The following is a 10000-nucleotide window of genomic DNA, read 5'->3' as shown; positions in this document are numbered from 1 at the left end:
TGCTAAACTATAATGATTCAGTTCACAATTACCAGAGGGGCACTTATGCAATCGACTTTGCTGACTGGGTAGATGGAGATAATTCAGTGGCTATTGTCGGGGATTTTATAGTTTTTCAGAAGCAGATTTTCAGGCTAGGAGGCAGGTTTTAGGGGTCATTTAGCCTATGCTGATTATAAAGAATATGCTGGGGGTGTATAAGATGTCCTGGCCGAGGTTGCGGACATAGCCGCACTCAAAGGGGATAAGTTAGGATTAACAAATGTGTTAGAACACAAGGTTCAGTTGGAGGACAAGACTAAGCCTATTTTTGTTCCCTCATATAGGATTCCTTTTAAGATTAGAGAACAGGTAGAGCAAGAGGTTCATAAGTGGGAGGAAGGAGGCATTGTTAGGCCCAGTTCCCCGCCTTTTAATTTCCCGTTGTTGGCAGTGTCTAAGAAGGATGGTTCAGTCCATGTTTGTGTGGACTTTAGGAAGTTAAATGAGAAAACCATTCCTGATCGCTACCCTGTGGTGTGTTTGCTAGATTTATTTGTTGAGATTGGGGGCAAGAATATTTATTCTTCAACTGATCTGATGCAACGGTATTTGCAAGTACCGCTTAGCGAGGAGAGTTGAGAGTACACAGCTTTCTCATTGCCGAAGGGGCATTATGAGTTCACTTGGATGCCGTTTGGTCTATCAGACAGTCCGATGACATTTACTTAGCTAATGAATACTGTTTTGAATGGCTTGTTAGGGAAGTCCATTTATTTATATATGGACGATATTTTTGTTGCCACTGATTCAGTAGAGGGACATTTAGAAGTTCTTAGGGAGGTTTTTGGGAGGCTTAGGTTAGTGGGGTTGAAGATATAGTTAGCTAAGTGTAATTTTTTGAAGAGGCAGATAGTATATTTGGGTCATGTCATTTCTAAACAGGGTGTTAGAGTGAATGATGATAAAGTTAGGGCAATTATAGATTTTGCTACTCCCAAGAAAAAGAAACAGATTTGGTCATTCTCAGGCATGGCTGGATTTTTCCATAGGTTTGTGAAGAGTTTCTGTTCTAGCGCCTCCCATGACAGATGTCCTGAGGGATGATGTGAAGTTTGTATGGGGAAATGGACAGCAAGTAGCTTTTCAAAATATTAAGGATGCTTTAGTGAATCACCCAGTGTTGAAGTTTCCTGGTTTGGAACGTCCCTTCACATTGGTAACGGATGCTAGTTATGATGGTATAGGGGCATGCCTTATGCAGAAGTTCGATGGAAGACTCTATCTGATTATATTTTACAGTAGGAAGTTTAAGACACGGGTTGGTAGTAATGAACGGTTATGGTCGGTAGTAGACAAAGAGTCCTTTGCCGCAGTGTTTAGTTTAGTACGTTTTAAAATGTTATTGATGGGCAATCAAGTAGAGGTTATGACAGATCATAAGCCACTGTTGGATCTTTTTAATAAGCCGGATCTTTCCCTAAAAAGAGCTAGGTGGTATCTGACAATCAAGAATTTTGATGCCAAGCTTAGGTATATAGAGGGTAGACATAATGTTGTAGAGGACGCCCTTAGTAGAAGTTTTTCTGCTGCAGATGGTACTCATGTATGTTATGTATCTGGAGATTGCATAGACTGGGCTATTAGTTTAGTAGAAGCTAAGCAAGATGAGTATGAGATTTTGGCAGATGCAAAAGAGTTTTTTAGAAGGGAATTAGTTAGGATGGGTTATAAGCTGCCTTTTGCAGGGCTTTAATTAGAGGGTAATTTGTTAGTTAGGAAAATTAGGTACAGACTGAGGAATAGTGAGCATAAGGGTGATACGACGCAAATAGTTGTTCCTAGGAGTTTGGTACCTATGGTACTGGATATTGTTCACTGTAGGTCTGGCAGTCCGCATTTGGGGACTGAGAAAACATATTGGAAGAATATGCTCACATCAGTGGAAGACTTTGTGAGAAGTTGTTAAATTTGTAATGTGTGTAAGCCATAAGGGTCGTTTCTTGTAAACTGAGTTCATTCCCGATTCCTAGCAGACCTTGGTCCCGAATCCATATGGACCTTTTAAATAATTTCTGTGAATCTAGTTATGGCCATAGGCACCTGTTGGTGGTTGTTGACGAATTAACTAGGATTGTAGTGATTTTTCCATTGAAGCATAGAACAACAGAAGAGGTTCTGATTACAGATAATGGGAGGGATTTGTGAATAGGTCATTAGAGTGTCTTGCAGATGTAATGGGCATTCGGAAGGTCACTATTATTCCCTATAGACCAGAAGGTAATGGGCTGTGTGAACGGGCAAATAGGAAGGTCATTGAAGTTCTTTGGAGGACTGTAGGGGGAAACAATGTAAATTGGGATTGATATATTCCACAGGTGCAGCACAGCATTAATTCCATGGTTAGTGATACCATTGGAATGTCTCAGAATGAAGCGCTGTTTGGTTACCCAGCGCGGGGTGTGTTCGATTTGTTGCCTATTCCATCGGGGGATGGGATGGTTAAAGCGCTCATGTTAACAGCGAAAGAGAGATATGCGAGTCTTGCTAGGAATCTTGAAATGAAAACGCAGGACATGGTAGATAGGAGTCAGCAAATGCCGGATAGAGTTAAACTTGCTGTGGGACATAGGGTATTTTTGAAAATAAATGTCAGGAATCAGTTGAACTATAAGCTAGGTCCTAAATTTGAAGGTCTTTTTCGTGTTGTAGAAGTAAAGAAGGTGAATAGGTTTGTTGTTCTAGAAGAGAACATGGGTATGTGTCGGTTGACACATAAATCTAAAATTAAAAAGACGGGTTAATGGGAATCTTATGGGTTAATTCTTGGGTTGTACTGTGGTTATGATAATTTTTTTTTCTTCCTTTTCCTTTTCTCTCTCTCTCTTTGTTTTTTTTTTAATGGGTTTTAAATGGGCGTAACTTGTAGTTTTTTCTTTTTAACTGGGGAGGACGTTGGTCCGTAGAGTTATACAAATCTTTAATTGTCCGATTTCAATTTGTTTTTTCCTCTTGTGTGTTGCAATACTTAGTTGAAATTAAGTGCAAAATACCATAGGGTTTTATAGATATGTGAATTTCTTTTTTATTTGTTTGTGTTTTTCTTTCCCGTTTCGGGATCGGGTATCTTTGAGATTCTTTCTTTTGTTTTTATTCTGAAGTCTCGTATTCACAGAACTTTGGGAGTCGTGGCATGGGCTAATTTCGTAGTGAGGTTAGGCCCATGTGTTATTATGGAAGAATATTATGATGTGTAGCTGTCGTCTGACGCAATATCTTTGAGTAGAGATTTACACATTAAAATTCTGTTACTTAGAGTTTTTTTTTTTTTGGTGGGGGTGTGTAATTTGTATATCGGACGAAATTTGTCTGATCTGTTACGGGTTTGGGCAAATCAGTTAGGGTTCAGGATAGGATTAGGAAGACTAATATGACTTCCAAATTTAGATTTTTCAGTCCTCTTCTAGAAGGAGTAAGAGGGCTGTGCTATTGGTAATTGTAGTTGTTATGATCATAGAAGCAATTACTAGTATATCAATTGCTATTTTGTTGAAAATTGAGCAGGTATCGACAGTATTTGCTAATCAGGGTAAAACTTTGATGACTTTACGAGATATTTTACCTCTAAGATGTTTAGAATTGCCTTTAATGGATTCAGTATATCGGTATGGTTCTCAGGTAACTTTTTACTGGGAAGAATTTGTATGGGTAGTATCTTAAAGTTAGTGTATCTGATAGGGGGTTGATTGTGGAATTCCATTTAGTAACTTGGAATTGTTTCACAGTTTTATCATAGGATTTTTCCTCAGTGGTTTTAATGGTTCAGTAATAGTATGTCATAGTGAGCAGACTAGGTATCTTTTGGGTTGACTGTCGACATGATCAACTTCCGTTATACACCACTTCCTCGTACCAGTGCCTTATGAATGACGTCTATGAGCTTCAACTGATACAAGTTAGATATGGGGGCCGTCTTCGTTACGCCTGCAGGTTTCTACACCTGCGCCTTCATGAGAAGATCCTGGATTTTTTTGAGAGATGTCGAGCAGGACGTCTACAAATTGCTGTCGTTGCTGGGAGACATCTGTTTGGCGCAAAGGATTCGTGGGCGCCTCTTAGTCAACACGAGAGTTGCAGCTGCAACAGCGACTTCACTTCAGTCCGAGAGGAACACCAGTATCATCATCCGTAATGCAGAGGAAAGGGGGGCCTCAAATGCAGCAAGGCCTTCAGACTGGATAAACTCTCCAGAGTATCTCCAGCGTGTTGACGTCCTGCAGGAATAAGGTCAGCGAAACCCCCAAGATAAGGAGGTGTATCAAGAATACACGAAAGCGCTATGTACTGCTTCTTTTCACTATATCCTACTGGCTCTTGATATATATGTATGTATGTAGTAGGTGGCAGTTAATCAGTGAAACTCGTCTTAACGTTTCTATTTTATTATAAAAAAAAAAAAAAATACCAACAGGGGTGCCAGTGGATGCAGCATTTCCCCGTGAATCCTCCCGCCCATCTCTCACTCACGCTACTTCACACAAACTCCTCGCACACAGGGTAACAGGTTAGGGCTTTTCAAACTATCACAAAAGATCAGCTTAACGATGTAAATGATTACTGAATGAAATAGTTATATACACATCGAAAAGCTTAATCCACACCTATCCAACACCCAGAGACATAATCGGCATTTCAGTGTTTGTGAGGACCGATTTCCGAACCATTCGCGGGGGTTGGGGGGACCTCACATCATTTTGTGAATGAAACCCGAGCAGGCTGTCTGCGATGGTCATGTTGCCTGTTAAACAAATTCTAGAGAAGTCAATTTTCCGTGTATACAACCAGCTAATTTATCTTAAAAAAAATAAAAGAGGAACGCTGATATCCATTTAATTCTTGCCCTCCGCAGATATCGAAACTCGAGGCACTGCAGTAATTTTACCTTGAATTCCCTAATAGGAATGAGTCAGTTGCGTTTCTCTGTTCCATTCGCGGAAAGTTGACTTCTCAGGAATTTATTTGACAGGCAACATGAGCATCACAGACAACCTGCCCGGGTTTTAATTCACAAATTGATATGTGAAGGAAAAACCCCCGGGAATGGCTCGGAATTCGGTCCTCACAAACACTGAAATACCGATAATGTCTCTGGGTGTTGGATGAGTGTGGATTAAACTTTTCGCTGTGTACATAACTATTTCACTCTGTAATTATTTACATACACACATACATACCTATGCACAGGCACAAATGCACAGAGATATAGACAGACACACACATTTACCTCCAGTTAGATGCATAGGTAGTCGCATCATATAGTATTGTGAATTTATGAAAGCACGAAATAGTGACAGTGAATATTGAGACTTAAAAGGAAAAAGGTCGCGAGAGAGTGAACGAGCAAATATGGAAGCATCAAAAAGGCTAGGTTAACGTTACTAACTTCAAGATCCTTCTTCAGGGAGAAACGGGATTAAAATCCGTTGAATAGAAAAAAAAAACTAGATGATAAAGGGGAATAGTAATGAAACAGACTTTCACTGAAAGATATTTCCACTGGAATACATTTTCAGTGAGGGATGAGTATTATTCAAATACTAGGAGGTGTTACGGCATATATTGCAGAGATAAAAAAAAAAAAAAAAAAACTTTATCGATTCCATATAAATAGTTGCAAGGGAAAACCCAGAAGAGATGTAGATTAAATGAAAATCTGTGAATATATCAACAAGTATGGACTCACGAGAAGCAGAATTCATGGCATATTAAAGTCTTCGTGGGAGCTTTGGCATTAAGAGGAGAGGAGGGTAAAATAGGAGGATGAGTTTTGAATTATTTAACATAATAAAGATTCAGAGTTGCGTCTTTATACGTCGCTGTGTCTGTTGAAGCATTATTAAAAGATTATGAACTCAGAACAGCTGGCAGGGAATGGATGAAAAGTTTCTGTTTACCTTTATCCGTTTTTTGAAGCTGTTTCTGAGGTGAGGGACTGATTCTAGGAAAAAACAAGGAATGGAGGTTCATTCTCTCAGTGGACAACTTGCCAAGTGAAAATCAATTTCACCCCTCAGATGGACGAGTTCTATATTGCCCAGACTTGCACTTTCTGAAGTTAAGAGCGCTTCTTCTGACACTTCTGTCTGGCATTTTATGGTACTTTTCATCCTCCTTCCCAAGGCCTTCGAATGAAGAACTTATAATTTTTCCGTTTCTTTACAGGTCCTAACCACCTCGATTGATTTTGGCTTATTGTTTCAGTTATGCTAATCTGTTACACTCCAACACATCTCTATTACCCTAGTTCTTTTTTCTGTCTCTACATTCTACATATATACTATTTTCAGCTTCTTCTTTTGTTTTTCTTCATCAATATTCAGGAGAGCTGCTCCAATTCCATTACAAGCTGCTAGTTCTACGATCCATATATGTATAGCAAATTTATATCACTAGAAGGTTTCATCTACTGTATTTCATTCCTATGCAATGAAGGGCTTCTCCTACCTAATTTGCTTAATAAAGTCAGAGATTTAGCTCTTTGCTGTTTCTGCAATTTTTAAAATTATTTTCTACCATTACCATATCTGAAATATCAATTTCCTCTTTCTTTGTGCTTTGCTGCCGCTCAGTTAACCCATATGTGTTTACAACTGTAGTAGGAAGAAAAGGAGTGGGTAAAGCCTCGAAACTAATGCAAAAATAGTACATTTTGTACGTGTGTGTAAAATTTTACACAACACATCCATGAATCTGTATATGATATACATACACACACTCACACACACACACACACACACACACACACACACACACATATATATATATATATATATATATATATATATATATATATATATATATATATATATGTTGTCACAAAGTGATCAATTACATGGTTATTACAAAACTATTAAATAAAAAAATTTACCTCACCAGCCAGATACCTGAAACCTCATAACAATAATATTATGACTGAACACTCTAAAGGTAACAGTGATCCATTAAAACTTGCTTATCACTTGAAAACAATCAATCTAAGTTTATTAAGTTATGAGTGAGGTAATAACTATTAAGCAATAAATATACTAGAGGGGAAAGGGCATCACTCCATCAAGCAACTATGATTGTTTCCCTGGTCCTAATTCACTTGAAAAAACATGAAGGAGAACAGAACATGTTTTTCACTTACCTTGTGCATACATAAATAACCATATTCACTGATGGTCAAAATGAAACACTGTGCTTTTAAAACTTTAAGGGGATCGGCCGGTTTCCGACTTTTTTAACGACAGGTTGTTGATATATAGGGTGTTTGTTAAAGGATATTGTGTGGAACTTCTGGGGAAAAAATTTTTGTTCAGTGACCTTCGGTTTTGTGATGCCAGAGCATTTTTCGGCCAAAAATGGCCATTTTCAAAATGCATCTCCTCCTTTTTTTTGGTTTTAAGGGGATGAAATTTGAACCATGTATAAAACACATTTGGACCTTCGATATAAAGCCGGGGATTTTTGATTTTCAATTATTTTTCGAGATATGAATTTTTATTTTTTTATGAAATTTTCCCAGAAAAATTACAGAAAAAATTAGCCAAAAATCAGAAACTCAAAACATTAAAACTCCCCCGGCTTTTTTTTAATCTACCATGTTTCCTCATATTATATATGAAATTTCATTTAGATTGGTCCAATACTAAGGGAGGAGATACATTTTGAAGGTGAAAAACTTATGTTTTGAGAAATGGGCCTTCAAAGTTTTAGTTACATAAAAAAAGTAAAAGGGACTTCAAAGACTGTGTTACAATTAATTCTATGGTTTTAATTTTTATTTTTGGGTATTAATTAATGCAAAATGATTATAAATAAGAATATTAATTGATTATTTATGTGCCTAAGACACATTCTTATAAATTTTAGGTTCCTGGTCCCCCCCTGTCTGATCTTGCTGCAAGGTATTACTCTAGTGTATCATAGTTGCCTACACTTTTTATTAGTGTCTCGAATCCATCCCTTGCCAAATGGATCCTGGGAATTACTTTTCATTCACAATTAGGGATTCGTGATTCAAGTAATTCATCAAGTCTTGCTTCACTTATTATGATCATTTTATTTTCAGGATCATCTATAATATCAGCCTCCGAGCTACTGCTTTCTTTTTCTAAAATATCTTTGCCCTTTGGTAGTGACGAACAAATAAAGAGGCGTTTAGGGGTGGATGTGGTTGGTCTCTGGTCAGCAGAGATCGCTGCCTGCGCTTGTTTGATGGGCGACAGCTCTCTCTCTCTCCGTCGCTCCATTCCCCTCTATGGCACTAATTTCTTGAACTCTTTCTTTTACTTCTCGCCTGGACTTTTCCACTTGGCTTTTCCGCATTCTAGAAGCATGAAGTGAACTCTTGGACCTTTTAGGCACGGTGAAAAACAAAAACACCGCAGAAAATACAGAGTTCAGTCTGGGCTAGCGAGCATGAAAAACGTGTCCTTCTAGCTTGGAAGTTTATAGGCAACTCTCGGCCACAGTCGGCGTCATGGTATGACGTGTGCGTTGTCATGGCTAGGAATAACTAAAAAGGTGCCGAGTAGGATATTATTGACATTATACATTTCATTTCAAAGGAAGTTTTCGTAATATATATCGCAAAAAGCTATACCAGACTAAATCATTTGCTCTATTGGTGTTTTATGGGTATATAGTTATTGTTACATTTTAGGCCATAACTAGAGAAATACGGCAAATTTTAGCATAATATTTCGTGGACACATTCTTGAACCCTATACGAAGCCATAGAATTTTTTTCAGCAAATCAAATTTTTTAAAGATTATTGGTTTTTTTTAGGCGGCCGATCCCCTTAAATACAAAAAAATTATTTTTAAGTTCAAAAGTTATAAGTCGAGTCCACAATCTCAAAAAATTTACTATTATTTGAAAACAATGTAATATTTAATTAATTCTTAATCAAGATTAATTCACAAAACCTTATATTTATCAATAATTTATGTTAACTAAGCAAAATTCAAACTATTAAGATTTACTCCAAATATGAAAAAGAAATCTTAAGAAATGAAATCACCACAAGTATTCAATGTTAAAGTATCAACACATATAAAGTGCTAACTAAATCAATGTTAAATCACCAACACAAAATCTTGGGTAACACTGTGAAATTATAAACACAAGAACACATTAAAAAAATGTAAAGACAAGAACGTATAAAAATACACAGAAAGTTTATCAACAATAATTTCACTAATGCAAAATCTGTTTAAAGATTATATCTACCTTTTTTTAAAAAGATTGCATTCACCTTTTTAAAAGATCACATTCACCTTTTTACCATGGTAAAAATATAAGTAAATACAACTTTACCTTATACAAGTCTCTGCACACCATTACACAACTCCTTTGTCCTCAGTAAAACACTTGTACCTCAGACCTGTTACGATATATTTTCTCTGGTATCAGATTCTACCAAGGGAGCATTAAATACTATTAACAGTTCACAAAACTTATATGTTTGGGATAGTGACCACAATTTTACATTCTTCTATATGAAGAGGAGATGAAAGAGAGAGAGAGAGAAACCACCCTATTTCTACCAGGTCTCTATCTGAACTGACTTTATTTAACCAATGTCCCCTATGAGGTTAAACCTGGGTTGCCAGTTAGACATTTGTAGAAAGTGGTTACCCTAGAATGAACAGGCATAAACTCAGTTTCTTCCCTGGGGAAAGAAAGGAAAAAAAATTCTTCTCCTGAAGAGGGGAAAAAAGACAGGGAAACTGTTCCCTGGCTCAGAGAATCACATAGGCCTGCCTCTTATCTGAATGATTGACAACTTCCTGTTTAAACACTTGTGCAAACACACAGAACTCTAAAGTGGCCATGGTTATCAAACCTGTCAACCCATCTCCCTTTTAACTGATAACATAAGTGGCTTATAGGATCTCTCTCGCATACCCATTTCCTGTCCACCTGAACAAACAAGCCTACAGGAAGACACATCCTATCTTTTCAAACAACCAA

This window comes from Macrobrachium rosenbergii, chromosome 54, assembly GCF_040412425.1.
Source record: "Macrobrachium rosenbergii isolate ZJJX-2024 chromosome 54, ASM4041242v1, whole genome shotgun sequence".
In the NCBI taxonomy this organism is placed as follows: domain Eukaryota; kingdom Metazoa; phylum Arthropoda; class Malacostraca; order Decapoda; family Palaemonidae; genus Macrobrachium; species Macrobrachium rosenbergii.
Note: the sequence above shows the minus strand (reverse complement) of the source record.